Raw genomic sequence first — 13,446 nt, forward strand, 5'->3', positions numbered from 1 at the left:
AAAAGTTGGGTTGTTACAAACCTTCCCCTTAAAATGAATCTCGTCCTCGAGATTCGGTGGCTAAGAACTGAAGAGTGCGGGAAAATCCTTCCGAAGTTGATCTTCTCGTTCCCGAGTGGCTTCCTCCTCGGAGTGGTTAGTCCCTTTGAACCTTGCAAAATTTTATCTTCCTTCTACGGGTGAGACGAACAGCCTTCTTCAAGAATCCGAAGGGTACTTCTCGATAGGTCAAGTCGGTGTTGAGGTCGAGGGTGCGATAATCGATGTTCTTGAATGTCTCGGGCTTGTCGAGGCACTTGGAGGCATCGTCGAAGCGAGAGATATGGAACACATCGTGGAAATCCGCTAATTCAGCGGGCAGTTCCGGTTGGTAAGATACTTCACCTCGACGAGCGAGAACCTTGAAAGGCCCAATATATCCGGGGCAAGCTTTCCTTTGACGTGAAATCTCTGCATTCCCTTGAGTGGAGTGACGCGAAGATAGGCATGATCGCCAAGATTGAAGGTCAACTCGCGACGCTTGGAATCAGCATAACTCTTCTGACGATATTGAGCGGCCTTGAGGCGCGATCACGGATCAGTTGGAATTGTTCCTCAGCTTCTTGAAGATGGTCAGGTCCAAAAACTTGGCTATCTCCAGTCTCGGACCAGTTGAGAGGGGTTCGGCATCGGCGACCATATAGGGCTTCAAAGGGGGCCATCTTCAAACTAGCTTGGTAGCTATTGTTATAAGAGAACTCCGCGAAAGGGATACAATCTTCCCATTTTGCTCCATAGGCGAGGACACAAGCACGAAGCATATCTTCAAGAATCTGATTTACTCTTTCTGTTTGGCCACCGATACTGTGGGTGATAAGCGGTGCTAAATGATAGCCTGGTTCCTAAAGCTTCATGCAGACTTTCCCAAAATTTTGAGGTGAACTGGGTACCACGATCAGAGACGATCCTCTTCGGAACTCCGTGAAGACTCACTATTCGGGACATGTAAAGATCAGCCAAGCGGGTACCGCGGTAGGTAGTCTTGATTGGAATGAAATGAGCAACCTTGGTGAGTCGATCGACAATAACCCAGATGGAGTCGTGACCACGCTGAGATTTAGGAAGTCCGATAATGAAATCCATTCCGACTTCTTCCCATTTCCATTCGGGGAACTTTGAGGGGTTGGAGTAATCCAGCCGGTCGTTGATGCTCAGCCTTCACTCTCGGCACACGTCGCAACGAGCAATGAAAAACGCTATCTCGCGCTTCATACCGTGCCACCAAAATTGTTTCTTCAGGTCTTGATACATTTTGGTTCCTCCGGGGTGGATTGAGTAGGGGGTGTCGTGAGCTTCCTTCATGATGAGTTGCTTCAAGTCTTCGATATTAGGTACACGAGGCGTCCCTTGTACCACAAAACTCCTTCGAGCATCAATCGTGAAACCGAGGACTTCTTCCCTATCCATCCTACGCTTGATTCCCTCGATACTCTCATGACCCACTTGAGCTTCTTTGATTTGATCGAACAAGGTAGGCTTCAACTCGAGATTTGCCGAGAAAACCATGGCTAACGAGCTCGAGGCCGAACTCTTCAAGTTCTTCATACAGCTTGGGTTGAGCAATTTTGATCGGGGCGTTCAATGAACATGGCTCTCGACTAAGGGCATCGGCTACGACATTGGCCTTACCGGGATGATAATGAATACCGAGATCGTAGTCCTTGATAAGCTCCATCCATCTGCTCCTGCCTCATATTCAGCTCCCGCTGAGTGAAGATGTACTTCAGACTTTTGTGATCAGTGTAGATCTCGCAGCGATTTCCCACTAGATAGTGGCGCCAAGTCTTCGGGCGTGAACTACAGCAGCAAGCTCTAAGTCATGCGTGGGGTAGTTCATCTCGTGCGGTCGAAGTTGCCTTGACAAATAGGCTATCACCTTCCCTTCTTGCATCAGCACACTTCCCAGACCCAATTTTGATGCATCGCAGTACACATCAAAATCCTTGGTGATATCGGGCATGGTCAAGACGGGGGCTGTAACTAATCGCTTCTTGAGTTCCTGAAAACTGGCCTCACATTTGTCGGTCCATTCGAACTTCTTATCCTTCTTCAACAGCTGCGTTAAGGGTCTCGCAATGCTGGAGAATCCCTCAACGAACTTGCGGTAATAACCCGCCAATCCTAGGAAAGCGCGGACTTCGGTCTGATTGGTAGGGGCTTTCTTCTCCATGATGGACTGAATTTTGGACGGGTCGGCTCGACACTCCTCACGGCAGAAATGACATGGCCAAGGAATCCTACTTCTTTCAGCCAAAATTCACATTTACTAAACTTGGCGTAAAGCTGATGTTCCCGGAGAGTTCCCAAAACGATCCGCAGATGTTCAGCATGCTCTTCTTCATTCTTGGAGTAGATCAGAATATCGTCGATGAAAACCACGACGAACTTGTCGAGGTACTTCATGAACACCTTGTTCATGAGATTCATGAAATAGGCGAGGGGCATTGGTCGGTCCGAAGGACATCACGGTATATTCAAAAAGTCCATACCGTGTGGTGAAGGCAGTTTTGGGAATGTCGACTCTCGAACCTTGAGTTGATGATAACCCGTTCGGAGATCAATCTTGGAGAAAACTCGGGCGCCATTCATCCGGTCGAACAAATCTTCAATCTTCGGGAGGGGTATTTGTTTTTGATGGTGACATCATTCAGTTTTCGGTAATCCACGCACAGGCGGATAGTACCGTCCCGCTTATCCACAAAGATAACGGGAGATCCCCAGGGTGATGCGCTCGGGCGAATCAAACCTTTCCTCAACATATCATCCAACTGCTTCTTCAGCTCAACTAATTCTTGGGGGTTCATCCGGTAAGGTCGCTGAGCGATGGGGGCAGTTCCGGGAACTAGCTCGATGATAAACTCGATATCCCGATCAGGGGGCATACCGGGTAGCTCATCGGGAAAGACATCGGGTACTCACAAACTATGGGTACTTCGTGCAGGGCTGGACTGGCGACACTCTTCTTGCATAAAGCTTTCGATGAGGGCATGGTGGCTATATGTTCAATTATCTCGCCGTCTTCGGCAGGTCATGGTTATGGCTCGGCGAGCACGGTCGATATGACCCTTATACTTGACCATCCAATCCATGCCAAGAATAACTTCCGGACCTTGCTCACCCAATACTATCGGATTGGCATGAGCACGCTTCCCCTGAATATCTATAGGAACATCCTTGCGGGATAGATCCGTTTTGGTGGAGGTTCCGGGATTTGAACTAGCATAGGCCGTCTCATGATGGTAGGCCTTAAGCCACTCTTTCTAGCGAACGGCTTAGTAACAAACGAATGCGATGCTCCGGAATCAAACAGGACGATGGAGGGTACTGAGTTGACGAGAAACGTACCCAGAACGATATCCGGAGCTTCCTGAGCTTCTTCTGCGTTGACATGGTTGAGGTGCCCCCTAGCTGGTCCAGCAGACTTCTTCTGGTTCGGGTTCCTTCCGGCGGCAGTACGGGCTTGACTACTGATTTGGCTTGGGCGCATTGGGGCGGCTGAGCAGGTGTTCATCTTGTTGGGACACTCCTTGGAGAAATGACCCGGCTGTCCGCGAGTGTAGCATCCATTGGTGACGGGGCGGACAATGTTGTTCTGGCGGTTGTAGTTGGGATTGTAGTTGTTTCCTCCGGAACGCTGAGGGTTGAAGTTACGGTTGGGGTTGTTGGGGCGAGGTGCAGGGGGTGGTGCCCTCTGCTGCTGGGGCGCCGGCCTTGGAGGAGGAAAGCTGCGGGGGTCGGCCGAGTCTGGAGCTGCCTTGTTGCATCATCGCCTTGCGCTTGCGGTTCTCAAACGCACTCTTGCGCTTGCTCTCCACCATGATAGAGGCATCAACAAGGGACTCAAGGTCGGGGTACGGAACAGCGACCAAAATACTCGCATCTCATCATGCGGACCATTCGAGAAACGGTCCTTCTTCTTTTCTTCGGTGTCGGTGTCTTCGGAGCATACACAGACAGAGTGGTGAACTTGTCCATATATTCCACCACAGTCATGCTTCCTTGCTTCAGATTCATGAATTTGTCCTTCATGAGCTTAATCAGTCCTGATGGAATGTGAGTCTTGCGGAACTTGGTCTTGAATTCTTCCCAGTTGATGACGTGTCCCTCAGCTTGAATAGCCTTGACATTTTCCCACCAAGCGCGGGCAGGTCCAGAAAGATAATGAGTGGCGAACAACACCTTCTCATTGTCGCCGACTCCGGCAACTTCCAGGTTGTTCTCAATAGTGCGAAGCCGGTCATCGGCGTCGAGGGGTTCGAGTGCACTTGGAGAAGATAGGTGGATTGGTGCTACGGAAATCCTTCGGCTTGGAGCGGGGTGTACATTACCATCCCCGCCATTATTGTTGTTGGCGTTTCCGGTAGCAATTTGAGCGAGGTGCTGAAGGGTAGCAAGGTTAGCTTGGCGCTCTGCACGGGCTGCCTCACGGTCTTCCATCATAAGGCGCAGAAGTTGCGCCATGGTTGGGTCCGGGAGGTGGAGGGGGTTTTGGTCGGACCCGCCGGCGTTTCCACTACGGGTTTCAACCATCCCGAAGAGATGTGGATCAGATATTAATGGGGAAACAAAGAGATGGGCAGCCACTTAAAAGGGGAGGGCTTGTTAAAGATGCAACTTTGAAAACGGAAACTTGAAAATGCAAAGTAGACAAACGATAGCATAACATATTAGGGTGCCGAAGGCACAACATAGTCATACAACATCACAACATAAGTCTCATACAGACACAACCAAAATGGATGGTTTTAACAGAACCATCATCATAGAGTCTACTCGCATCGCACGGGGACCTATATCATCGTCCTACGATAAGGTGGTGCGAGTCCGGGGGTAGTACTCTAGAAGTCGTCAAGGTCCACGACCAGGACCCTCAGGTGCTGGTGGGGCGCCCTCGTCGAAGGCTGGCTCCTCGGGGTCCTCCTCGGACATCAGTGGCTCGGGCTCCTCATCTTCATCGTTGATGAAGGCCTCATCCTCAGTATCAGGCTCCATATCGAAGTCCTCCTCCTCGTAGTCGTCGTCGTCGGCCGAGAAGGGCCTCGTTCTCCTTGCGGAGATCCTCACCGTCGTCCTCAAGCTCCTCGATAGTGGCCTCCATCCGAGCGGTCAGAGCCTCCGGCGAAGCCACCTTCGCCTTCAGGCGTGAAGCCTTCGGCGTGCAGCAAGTCTCTTCTTGCGCTCACCGGCCAAGTCGGCTCGTGCGGCGGCAAGCTGGGCGCGAAGTGTCACGATCTCGTCCTCCTGCAGATCGCACCTCTCTCGGGCGCGGTCCTGCTGAGTCTGAGTGTGGTGCAGCAGGTACTCCAAGTGGTGCAGCTGGTGAGCGGTGTCGGGGTGCGGGGCGCCGGCCACGGGCTGACCCGCGAGGTCGCGCTGGCCAAGGTACTGGTAACCAGTGTCGGCGACAACCTCCGGGTGAAGAAAGGCAAGGCGTGCAAGTGCCTCCTGAGAGACTCGAATCATCCCGTCGAGCCACGTGCGCTCCATCACGTCGATGGTGAACTCCTCAGTAGCGGGGAAATCCCGCTCCCCCGACGACGCAGGTGACCAGCGAGGCCATCTCCGAGTCCGCGGACCTCTCGGTACGGACGCCCTTAATCTCGGGCACCATACGTCCGCAGCGCGAATAGCCGGGTCGGCTAAGGCCCGCTCGAAGAAGTAGAGGGGCGGCCTCACTCCAACCTGACGGACGTGCGTGTACTCGATCGGCATCTACACAAATTTTAAAGTAGATTAAGTTAGTGACCACAGTGTGCAAAATTTTAAGCATAATAAAACAGTAATGCAAGTAAAGTTTCTGGAAAATAGAAGGAGGTAAGGGACTTAAGCATTTTCAGCATTTAGTCAACCTTTTTGTTTAAGAAAATAATTTTTTTGTTCTATTTCTAACGCCCATGCTAACTAAGGTCTCCTACAGTCAGGATGGCTCTGATACCAGCTCTGTGGGGCCCCGGACTTACCAGTCCAGAACTCCTGTTATGCATACAATTTCACGATCCCAAGATCATTCCATCGTGAATACATAACCGAACTGATACCAGATTACATCATCCATTACCGTACCGAAATAACATTAATACGGAAGTCTTACATCATAGGCCATCAAGGCCGAAGTTCAACAAACAGCAGCGGAATTTATTTGACTCCAAACAGCGGTGGAGCCCACGTCAGGCCTTTACCCTACGAGCGGCTGAGCTGGGAGAGCGACCTAGTTCGCGTCTTCGGCGTCGTACTCCTCTTCTTCGTAGTACTCCTCTTCAAAGTCCGGCCAAGTAAATAGCCGGGACAACAATGCCAATGAGTACGTTTGAATGTACTCGCAAACCACCTTAGAGAGAAGTAAAGGATATGCAATATGGCGGTAACAAGGAACAAGCACTAAACTAGGGCGACAAGGAGCGAGAGGTGGTTCCTCTCGAGAGTTTGACATATCCATATCTTTGTTGAAAACTTTTTGTAAACCATTTCATTTGCAGACTAATAGGTAAGGGTGACCCAATTTCTTTTCCTGCCATCTTATATGGCCATCAAAACCTTTCCAACTTCCACCGTACCTCTCAGGTACATTTCAACCAATCCCATTGACATCATTTTCCCGAAACAATTTTTGAGAAGAACACTTTTATAAATCAAAACTCCTTCAATGCCAAGCAGGCTTCCATTCCCACGTCCATAACCGCGGACACGGCTATTCGAATAGTTTTACACTCTGCGAGGGTTGTACACTTTCCCCACAAGATCCGAATACTTATCGTGTGGGCATCATCCCTGCATAATAACATATGCCACGACAAGTACCCGATCGTAGTTTTTCGCACTGCTCGCCTTAGCCTAAGACATGCCGCCTAGAGTTGTACCTCCCAACACCCGAGTCCGAGGGGTCGTTTTCCCGGAGTAGCAAATTCCCCGACCAGCTCGACCCTCCGAATGCCGCGACCAACTGCGGGGCATTATTCAATGGGAGCTCATAGGTTGTACCCCTGCCATCTGTCCGAAAGACGGAAAGGCGTTCCCGGTTCGTCGGGAAGGCCACGGTCGATAGGTGTCCATGCTCGGACTACCCCTTACATTTGCAGGACCCAAACTAAGGCGAGACAAACTACTACACTACGCCCCGTCCCACTAAAGGGTAATGTGGTTGTACTGGCTAGGTCCGGTTAGGTACTTAGTCACCAAAGCTTTTCGAAAACAACTTTTCATCTCCATTTGCCTCCAGCAATTTCTTTTATAAACCATTTTGTCTTTCATAAAACCACACTTGGGCAGGGCTACCCCGTTCCAAGGTTTTTCCGAAAAAATATCTTTGCTAGGAAAACAATTTTCACAAATGTTTTTCCAGGGCTCCCACCTATAGTCCAATTCTTCTTCGAAAAATGGCGACAAGGACGACAAGGTGATAAGCACCATATCACTAATAGAGGTGTGATCAATAGGTACCAATGAGGGCTGCACCCTAAGGGTGGATTAATAAAAACTCCGGGTGGCACTAACCACCGACCAAATAAATAGAAGACATGCATTTTTATAAATCCTGTAACAATGCAAGAATAAGATATATAGGATCAGAGATGCATCAAGAGGTGGCTTGCCTTGATCAGCAAAGTGCCCCTGGTCTTCCTCTTCAGTTCCTCCAAAGTCTCCTCCTTCTTCGTTTCGGCGGTGTTCGAATCTAGCGTCGCAAAAGAAAACAACAAGCCATACCAAATCAACAAACAACACCAGAATACTTCACACAAAAATTTGGGAAAATTACAGTATGTAAAGGATTACTAATGCAAGCTACTGAAAGTGGTTTCATCCATTTATGATTTTTAAAACAAAAGATATGATTTTTGCAATTCCAGAATTGACTTAGGAACCATTTAAATGGTCTAAATCTTTACGTAAGTCATAAAAATGCATGCGGCATACCTACTTAAAGCTAATAACATGTAGAACACACATGCACAAGAATCACTTTCAAATAAACTTTTAATTAATTTAGACAATTTAAATGGGACAGAAACCGAGCATACAAACAGCAAGTCACACCAGTATCAGAGCATTATCAACCAACACCAAACATACCCCTGGATAGGTGAGACTAAATGTGAACTAACCCCACTGGTTTGACATTTTTCTGATTTGTAAAAGATTTTATAAAAATCAAATACTGAAAAGACATACTATTTTAGTAATTAAATCCTTGGAATTAAAATATAACTCTTAAAAATATTTCCTTTGGCACAAAATTACCCTATAGGTATATCTACCAGTAGCACTTGGGTTTGATTCAAAAACATTATTAATTTTCAAACTAAAAATCATATACTGGCTCTCCGACATGAGATCTTGTTTTCTAAACCAATTCAAATTCAGGAAGCTCCCGCATGTGGGACTAGTGCCAAAATGAAGCTATCTACAAACACTTCACAACCAATTTGACCTCATGCAGAAAGGTTCCATAAATATCACACACCAAATAAATTACACAATCGGGTACTTTTTAGGTTTTCATTTAACAGCTCATTTTTACAGCACTAAATCACATGCATGCATTTATTTATGGTAGGGATTTCATTTGTGAGCATTTAGAACTTTGAATCAATAAATTTGGTTACCATCTCGGGAACATGTGTGTAGGGAACGGGATGTTCCGGAAACCAGGGTGGTGGGAGGGAGATCACACCGGTTCATCATGGTGGTCCTTCTCCCGGTGCTACTCCCGGTACTTCTCCCGGTACTTCTCCCGGTCCTTCTCCCGGTGGTTCTTCCGCAGCTTCTACTGGAAGGAATCGGCCCGGGCCGGTGTTTAGCGGCGACGAGCTCCCCTAGTTGTCACATAGTAGCTACTTATGTATCCGCACTATGACACTATGACACTTGTACCTATGTTATGAGACTACGACTATGTATCCGCAACTATGTTATGAGACTTGAACTTCGTGTTATGTCTATTTGCACTTACTCTATTTCGTGTGAATTAATTTGTGATTTAATGTGCTACTAATCCTGGGAAACAACCAAACCAGCAAAAAAAAGAAAAAAAATGGTCAGCTCTATGCCGACGGGTTCCCCCTCGGGGTAGCGTCGACATGAACCATATGGCAGGTGCTACGCCGACGGGTTCCCCCTCGGGGTAGCGTCGAGATGAAACAGGGGCGCGACGCGTGGCAGCGTACGCCGACGGCCACCCGCTCGGCGTAGGATGCGCCACGGCCCACCAGGACGCGCCGTGTGGCAGGGTACGCCGACGGCCGCGCCCGTCGGCGGAGCGTGCAGCACAGCTCGCCAGGATGCGACGCGTGGTGGGGTACGCCGACGGCCGCACCCCTCGGCGTAGCGTGCAGCACAGCCCGCCAGGATGCGACGCGTGGCTCGGTACGCCGACGGCTGCCCCCTCGGCGTAGCCGTAACGGCCGTCAGCTCGACGGCGCCCGTTAGCGTGCTACGCCGAGCGCTAGTACGCCGACGGGTGGCCTGGCCCTCGGCCCTCTCGTTCTACGCCGACGGTCGCCGATACGCCGAGGGCCACATGGCTTCTGCCGAGGCCAATCTTCCCCGAGGAGCTACGCCGAGGGTCCCCGTCGGCGTACCGTACGCCGAGGGCTAGGCTCTGGTACGCCGAGGGCCGGAGGCCGTCGGCATACGTAGAGATCCCTGTAGTGTTTGAAGCTCCAGCCATATAATAGCCTTCATATCTGACTAGATCATGATGGCGCCTGTTGCCCCGCCCGTCAGTTTCGGTATTATATAGATAGTAATTACACAGATATTAGTCAGAATAGGAACCTTTGGACCTGAATGCATGTTTAACAGTAAATTGACTTAGTCGGCTAGAATGGATGTCAAAACTCACTATCTACACTGCAATGAAATAATGTATAGAAATAGGTCAGCCGATTAATAAAATGGAGAGTCGTATGTTCGAAACATAGAAGAATGACTTCAGTTTGCATGTAAGTATTGATTATAGCCTATGCTATTTACCAAGATAAAAACTAAAGAAGGAGCATTGTGCTTTCTTTTTCGTTTTTGTCTAGAAATGGTGCAACATTTGCCATACTTATTGATGGAGAAGATTTTCAGCTTGTCAGTTCCATGGCCTGCACTCTCATAATTTCTTGTTCTATTTCTAAGAGCATCTCTAGCCAATGCCCAAAATTTTAGAGGAGCAAACGGTGGACTAAAATAGAGGAGAATAATTTTGCTCCTCTAAACGGTGGCCGTCAGATTGGAACACCTAAATCTTAAATGACTATTTTTTTTTACATAATTTTGCAAACATCTCAAACATACAAAGTTCAACATGCATACATATTATCCAGATACCTACAAATTGATCAAGTTTGATCCCAAAGCACAACATAGCATGTATATGTGGTTGAGGCCACCACCAGCTCGGAGACCACCACCACTCGCTCGGGCCAAGATCTTCACCCTGGTGATCTCCCAATATGCCCTAGCTTTATTCCAATGAGCTAGGGTTCATGAACATGATGGTGCGGTCGGCATCCTCCATCTCCTTGGCCAACTTCTCCGCCTCAAGTAAAAGCCTTTTCTCTTCTATGTTCTTCAGCTTCGCCATTCTTTCTTCATCTAGTGTTATCCTTCTTTCTGCCACCACCAACTTGGACCGCCACTTCTCGTCCTCAAGACCTTTGAGCTCTCTCAACCTAGCCTCCTTGTCCTCTTTGTGTTCGGCCGCCAATGCTTTCTTGGTCTCAATGGAAGCACTAAACTCATCCTTGTAGGCGGCCGGACCTCCCCTTTTCTTCTTCTCTTTTGCCATGTTGGCACCTTCCGGCCTCTTGTTGAGGTCATCATCATCATCAGTGTCAATGGCTGTGCTAACTCTTGCCCTCTTTGGTGTGGTCTCATAGTTTCTTGTAAGCCACTTCTCATTGCCAGTTTCTTGCAGCAATGAAACATAGCAAAGGGTTTGTGGCCACCTTTCTTGTTGCGGTGCGTGTATATGTCTTGTTGGATAGGTCCATATCAGGTGATTGGCACACCACTCAGTGGCGCATTAGTCACCGACTCAACAGCGCCGGCCCATCAGTTGCAATACTCAAGGATTGCGCCCCAACGATGATGAGAGCCTTGGGTTCGGTATGACGGAGTCTTGACCAACTTGAGGTAGTTCTCCTCAATTCTTTGCCAAAACTTGTCCTTGCATTGATTTGTGCCAACCGATGCATCATGCGACACACATTCATCCAAGCATGGCACAATGCAACATCTTCTTCTTCTTCGCTATAGTTGGCAGACCTCTTGCTCTTGGTCTTGACCTTGTCTTTTGGCGCCGCCACCTCGATCACCCCGTCCTCGGCCTCATCTTCCTCGGCGTAGGCGGCGCCGTAACTATCACCCTCGCCGAAGTTGAGGTTACCAAGCCCTTGAGTGTGCAAAGAATCCAATTAGGAGATGAATTCGGAAACCCCAATCTCGGTCACACTTGCTTGAGACCCGGGCATTTCGTCGGTCACGTCTAAAATCATGTCCTAGTCAATGAAACATGGGGCATGTTCCGCACGAAGTTTAGTTCTATATTTTTTTTCTCTTATGCAAAACTAGTTAGACTGCTGCCATGAAGCAAACCCACAACATACATGTATATGAATATTAAGTTTGTTTGCTGAACTTAATCGCTAGGAAATAATTAAAGAACTCCGAAGCCCTAAGTTTCTCTACCTATAAATCGTCAAGAATTATATGTCCAATCCACACAATTCAAAATGATAATCGAACAGAGGAAATAGGAACCAAAAGGAACGGCAGAAATGGAAAGAAACAGAGACTGTACAGCCGTACAGGTCGTTTCTGAGGCGGGGGTGGAGCCTTGGCTTTACTTTTCCGACGGAGGCGCACATCGGAGGGAGGAGCTTGTGTACGTCCTGACCGTGCATGCCTGAAGCTCGCATCAGAATCACATGCCAAAGGAGCTATGCCGTACCTGCAGGTAAAGCCACAGCCGGCTCCACTCGAGGCCGAGGACGGGGAAGAGGCGTCGTCGATCCGCATCTGTCCCGGCCCCCAGCCGCATCGCCTGTATCTTCATCCTCCGCCGCATCGCCTGTATCTTCATCCTCCGCCGCATCGCCTGTATCTTCCTCCTCCGCCGCATCGCATTCCCGTCGCGCGTGGTGCGCTCGGACGCCGGTATGCTTTCCGAAGCGGTTTAGGTCGACCTTACTTCAATGGGCTTCATCATTTTCTTTTCGGGGCCCAAATTGACCACGCTGGGACGGCGAGGAACAGCAAAGAAACGCGATGGGACGGCCACAAATGGTGATCCATTCCCTATACACCGACCAGATCGGGGGCTCCTCGCCACCGACCAGGTCGGCAGCAGCAGGACGCCGCACACCCCCGTGCCCGCAGCTTGTTAGCTGCGCCGCAGCCCAACATCAGGTAATGCTTTACTTTTTTGGCTTCTTTTCTTTCTACGGTTTTTAAAAACACAAAATTTGAATATCTTTTTATTATGAACATATTTTAAAATATTATTTCTACAAAAATTGAAAAACATTATTTTTAAAATTTGGACATTTTTTATATTTGAAAAAAATTTAAATTTAATTTTTTTTCAAATTTGAACATTTTCAAAATTTGGATATTTTTTATATTTGAACAATTTTGAAATTTGAAAAATATCATATTTAAACAATATTCGTATTTGAACAATTTTTTCGTATTTGAACAATTTTTATACTTGAATTTTTTTGAATTTGAACAATTTTTATACTTGAACAGTTTTCAAATTTGAAAAAAATCATAATTGAACAATTTACGAATTGGTTTTTCCTAGATTTTTTGAGATAGACCATTTTAAAATTTGAACATTTTACATTTAAAATATATTTAACTTTTAAAAAATCTTAAGAACGAAAAATAAATAAAAAGAAAAAGAAAACATAAAACATAAAACATAAAATAAAAAACACGAACTAGGCCGACCAGGCGGGCCCATACCACACACGCAGGTGTATGCGGCTCGTGGTAACCGCCAACCTGATCGACATATAGCATTTGTTCCAGTCGTACCGCATATCCTATCGTTGCTATGGGCCGGCCCATATAGCATGGTTTCTTTTTCTCGCTCAGTTAAGCCGCGTTTTGTGGGTTTTTTTAAAAATATATTTTTGTACTTTTTTTAAAAAATCATATTGGAAACATTTCAAATTTTGAAAAATGCTATTGTCAAAAAAAAAAAAATTTGAAAAATGCTATTTTTTGTAAAACATATTTTTTGTTCAAATTTAAAACCCGTTCAAATGTAAAATATGTTTATACTCAAAAAAGTTCAAATTTTTAAAAGTTCAGGTTTGAAAAATATTCAAATTTAAAACACACACAAATAACAGAAACGAAACAGTATAAAAAAAAAGAAAATTCGAAATAGGCAACAAAAAAAAACGTTGGGCC

The sequence above is a fragment of the Lolium rigidum genome, chromosome 1 (genome assembly GCF_022539505.1).
Source record: "Lolium rigidum isolate FL_2022 chromosome 1, APGP_CSIRO_Lrig_0.1, whole genome shotgun sequence".
Taxonomy (NCBI): domain Eukaryota; kingdom Viridiplantae; phylum Streptophyta; class Magnoliopsida; order Poales; family Poaceae; genus Lolium; species Lolium rigidum.